The sequence below is a fragment of the Schistocerca serialis genome, unplaced genomic scaffold, assembly GCF_023864345.2.
Source record: "Schistocerca serialis cubense isolate TAMUIC-IGC-003099 unplaced genomic scaffold, iqSchSeri2.2 HiC_scaffold_1078, whole genome shotgun sequence".
NCBI lineage: Eukaryota > Metazoa > Arthropoda > Insecta > Orthoptera > Acrididae > Schistocerca > Schistocerca serialis.
Genome location: NW_026047270.1, coordinates 100,001 through 105,000, shown reverse-complemented (window position 1 = coordinate 105,000; position 5,000 = coordinate 100,001). Strand labels below are relative to the sequence as shown.

Sequence of the window (5,000 nt, the reverse complement as noted above, 5' to 3'; positions counted from 1 at the left end):
TGCCCTCCAATAGATACTCGTTAAAGGATTTAAAGTGTACTCATTCCGATTACGGGGCCTCGGATGAGTCCCGTATCGTTATTTTTCGTCACTACCTCCCCGTGCCGGGAGTGGGTAATTTGCGCGCCTGCTGCCTTCCTTGGATGTGGTAGCCGTTTCTCAGGCTCCCTCTCCGGAATCGAACCCTGATTCCCCGTTACCCGTTACAACCATGGTAGGCGCAGAACCTACCATCGACAGTTGATAAGGCAGACATTTGAAAGATGCGTCGCCGGTACGAGGACCGTGCGATCAGCCCAAAGTTATTCAGAGTCACCAAGGCAAACGGACCGGACGAGCCGACCGATTGGTTTTGATCTAATAAAAGCGTCCCTTCCATCTCTGGTCGGGACTCTGTTTGCATGTATTAGCTCTAGAATTACCACAGTTATCCAAGTAACGTGGGTACGATCTAAGGAACCATAACTGATTTAATGAGCCATTCGCGGTTTCACCTTAATGCGGCTTGTACTGAGACATGCATGGCTTAATCTTTGAGACAAGCATATGACTACTGGCAGGATCAACCAGGGAGCTGCGTCAACTAGAGCTGAGCAGCCGGCCGCCCGGGAGTGTGTCCCGGGGGCCCGCGCGAACACGCAAGCGTCCGCTCAATTATTCTGCAAACAGGAGGAGGCTGCGCTCCCCTGCACCATACACCTCGAAACCCTCTCAGGTCCCGGCGGCGCGCAGCGCCGTCCTAAGTACTTGGTCGGGTTCGAGAGAGGCGCAATCGCCCGGAGTTTGGCGAGTAGACGCTTTAGGTGCGACCACCCGTGCTCCCAACTGAGCTTGCCGCTGCCGACAGAGGCCCGGGAGCGTGCTGTCGTGGCATTGCCGGCGGGAGACAACACGCGCCACCTACGGTGACCGGCAGCTCCAACGCCAGCGCCACAGAAGGACAAAAGCCCCACTTGGGTGCCGAAGCGAACTCTCCCAGCACAGCGCACGCGCCAACACGTCCGCACAGCTGCGATACAAACCACCTGCGAGAACCGCAGAGGCGACCGAGCAGCAGACGGCGTCGCGGCGCCGAGCGCCGGGCGGCGGCGCATCCTCAGCGCACACAGTCCTCAATCGGACCAGCACACTGCAGATGTCCACCGCGCTTCGCACCGGGCCCGCGAGGACCTACTTTGGCCGCACGGCGCCGCGTGCAGGGTGCGCCGGCGCGCAGCTGCGCCGCCTGCCGCCTCCGTCGGCCGGCGCACCTGCCAGTGGCCGCCCCCACCAGCCGGCTGTAGCGCGTGCGCCCACGCACCGCGCGGCCAGCACGCCGGGCGGCCCCCCCTCACCGGCCGGGGCCGGTCCCACCCAGCCACCGCCGCGTATCGCTTCACACCCACATGCCATTCACGTTCGTGGGCATGGTGGGTATCGCTGAAACAACCGGTTGGTAGCTCAACCGATCGTCGCCATCACTGATTCACCTCTAGCGAGAACAACCGCACCACAACGGTTTACCAGTTGTTCATTTGCGTAACGTCACCAGCAAACGTAGGCGTCCATCGCCATTTGCAAATTCAACGATTGTTGCATGCCTGTGTCAGGTGTCACGACACACTATGTCTGCCCACATACACGCAACAACATGTGCACGCTTCGCAAACACGTGGAAGGTGGCCCCCGTACGTATGCGATGTCCATTGCGCAAACGACTGTCAACCGGCCTCTGTCGCATGTCGCAGATGTGGAACGCAGTGCACCATGCTATCACGGTGTGTGAGAAGAGACGACAACGTCTGACAACACGCGCCACTACATCAACAGACGGCTCATGCTGATCGCCATCCAGGGCATACCACACTGCACTCCAGCTCTTATAGGGAGACGACACGTAGCTGCGTGCACAACATTTGGACCGCATGGTTCGCCGTTGTTGGCGCAGTCGTACGGTCACATGTACCACGATGTATCATTCAGTACATGAGGACCAATGTGCAGTACAGTGTGTGATTTGGAGGTACAACATCAGCGGACAGTTGACACAGGCCGTACCACAGCGTAGGCGCAGTGCTTCGCCATGCGAATGCCAATGAACAACTGCGAAGGGCATTGAGCATGTACGTCCTGCTGCCATCCACATTACAGTGTATCGCTGCAAGGTGTTTAACATGAAGCGATACACTGGGGACCGGGCAGTGCGAGTAGCAAACTATATTGCGGGGGTTGCAGTTAGGCAACACTACACTAATTTAACGCGTCGTATGACAATTACAGAGCAGGTTAAGGCCCAACGTGTGTTGGGTTAAGGCCCAACGTGTGTTGGGTTAAGGCCCAACGTGTGTTGGGTTAAGGCCCAACGTGTGTTGGGTTAAGGCCCAACGTGTGTTGGGTTAAGGCCCAACGTGTGTTGGGTTAAGGCCCAACGTGTGTTGGGTTAAGGCCCAACGTGTGTTGGGTTAAGGCCCAACGTGTGTTGGGTTACAGCACAATATGGGTTACGTTAAGGGGCAATGTGGGTTACGTTAAGGGGCAATGTGGGTTACGTTAAGGCGCAATATAGGTTACGTTAAGGCGCAATATAGGTTACGTTAAGGCGCAATATAGGTTACGTTAAGGCGCAATATAGGTTACGTTAAGGCGCAATATAGGTTACGTTAAGGCGCAATATAGGTTACGTTAAGGCGCAATATAGGTTACGTTAAGGCGCAATATAGGTTACGTTAAGGCGCAATATAGGTTACGTTAAGGCGCAATATAGGTTACGTTAAGGCGCAATATAGGTTACGTTAAGGCGCAATATAGGTTACGTTAAGGCGCAATATAGGTTACGTTAAGGCGCAATATAGGTTACATTAAGGCGCAATATAGGTTACATTAAGGCGCAATATAGGTTACATTAAGGCGCAATATAGGTTACATTAAGGCGCAATATAGGTTAGGTTAAAACACGACATAGGTTAGGTTAAGGCACGACATAGGTTAGGTTAAGGCACGACATAGGTTAGGTTAAGGCACGACATAGGTTAGGTTAAGGCACGACATAGGTTAGGTTAAGGCACGACATAGGTTAGGTTAAGGCACGACATAGGTTAGGTTAAGGCACGACATAGGTTAGGTTAAGGCACGACATAGGTTAGGTTAAGGCACGACATAGGTTAGGTTAAGGCACGACATAGGTTAGGTTAAGGCACGACATAGGTTAGGTTAAGGCACGACATAGGTTAGGTTAAGGCACGACATAGGTTAGGTTAAGGCACGACATAGGTTAGGTTAAGGCACGACATAGGTTAGGTTAAGGCACGACATAGGTACGACATAGGTTAGGTTAAGGTACGACATAGGTTAGGTTAAGGTACGACATAGGTTAGGTTAAGGTACGACATAGGTTAGGTTAAGGTACGACATAGGTTAGGTTAAGGTACGACATAGGTTAGGTTAAGGTACGACATAGGTTAGGTTAAGGTACGACGTAGGTTAGGTTAAGGTACGACATAGGTTAGGTTAAGGTACGACATAGGTTAGGTTAAGGTACGACATAGGTTAGGTTAAGGTACACATTGTTGTAAGGAAAGGTTTAATGGGGGGGGGGGCGGCGGCCGGTTTGTTGATTGTGATTATAGTACGTGGATGCCTGCGGTATCATCTGATTTGCCACGTCAGGATGTACCTTTGGCTCATGACAGGCGGCGCTCTCATTCCATGCTTGTGGCAGACCTGTGTCTTTCATTCCTGCCATTGTTTGTGTGCTGTGAGAGGAGGCAGTATTGTGATGTTGGGTGCACCCCTGTGTAGGACATGTGTGGGTGTTGGTGGCTTGGCTGAGCAATGGTGGTTGTCGGGTGGGTGGGATATTCTGTTTTCTGTGTGGACCTCCCAGTCTGGTTATGACAGTGTGGATTGTCTAATGTGGCGGAGAGGATGCACTGGGTGTTGTTGCATGCTGGTGCTTACATATTGTCTGTGTGCGTGTTACAGGCAGAGAGTAGTGCGTGATAAGAGTGTGTGGCTGACGTGTGGTTGTGATTGTGAGCAGAGTCTTTCAGCATGTATACGGACAGTTGTATATATTATCTGTATTCTGATGGCTCTATCTATTACTAATCAGCGCCGTGTATACGTTTAATGTGGTTCCCGTCGAAACTGTTGTATCTCTGTACATTAGTGACACGGCGAGCGCGCTATGTAGCTACTCGTCTCGGCAGCTTCCACCGGTGTATGGCAAATGATTATAAGCAATGAGTCTAGTCGTCAATACCGATAGTGTGACGTCACATGTCTGGGGTGGGGGACGCTGCGCCCTTCCGGTGGGTCATGGCCTAGCAAGACTCTCCCCACGCAGGGGGGGCTTGGACTGTCATTAACTCTTCCGAGTAATATACTTGCCGTACGTTTTTGCGACTGCGAGTGCAACGCTCACCGGTACCGACATGGATGGAGCGCCTCCTAGCTGACCGCTCAGCATCGGCATTCGTACAGAGAGCAACGCGATCGCGTCTGTAGCTCGTAAGTGGTACAGCTCGCAGCTCATGTATAGGGACAGCGGGAATGTCGCATATTGGACATACCTCTTCATGAAACGCATGTTATAGGGGTGGATTGCACATTGCGACTGCGGGAAAAGTCCGCCGTTCATCCGCTGGAGTTGCGAGTTGGGCGGTTGGAGTGGGGCGCAGGTGGAGTGATTGCCGGTCCACGATTTCGTGCGGCAGAGGCGCTGGCGTTGGGGTGCTGTGGTCGACAGAGGACGCAGGCTTTGTGGGTGGGGTCGAAAGATGGGCACTGTGGGCCCATCGATGTCTTGGTCGGCTTGGCGTCTCATAGATGGCGGTATCGTCGTTGCAGGACGTCATGCCGCGGGAGACCTACAGATGGCGCTGTGTTTTGTGGTGCGCTCGACATGGCGGACGTAGTGTTGTCAGATTCGCATAGATGGAGGTATTGCATGTGGTTTCGCCGTATTTTCATAGATGGCGATACTGTTTTGCCGGCATGGTTGGCGTACTTCCGTCGGATCC

The 5,000-nt window shown here is 53.3% G+C and overlaps 1 non-coding gene across 1 annotated transcript in view; it reads right to left on the bottom strand.

Annotated features, from left to right (window-relative positions):
• The window catches only part of LOC126431161 (small subunit ribosomal RNA), a 1,910-nt gene extending 1,337 nt beyond the window's left edge, over positions 1–573 (bottom strand). The window contains exon 1 of the ribosomal RNA XR_007577487.1: positions 1–573. This exon is cut by the window's left edge and continues 1,337 nt beyond it. This is a non-coding gene — a ribosomal RNA (small subunit ribosomal RNA).
• Between the last annotated feature and the right edge of the window lie 4,427 nt (positions 574–5,000).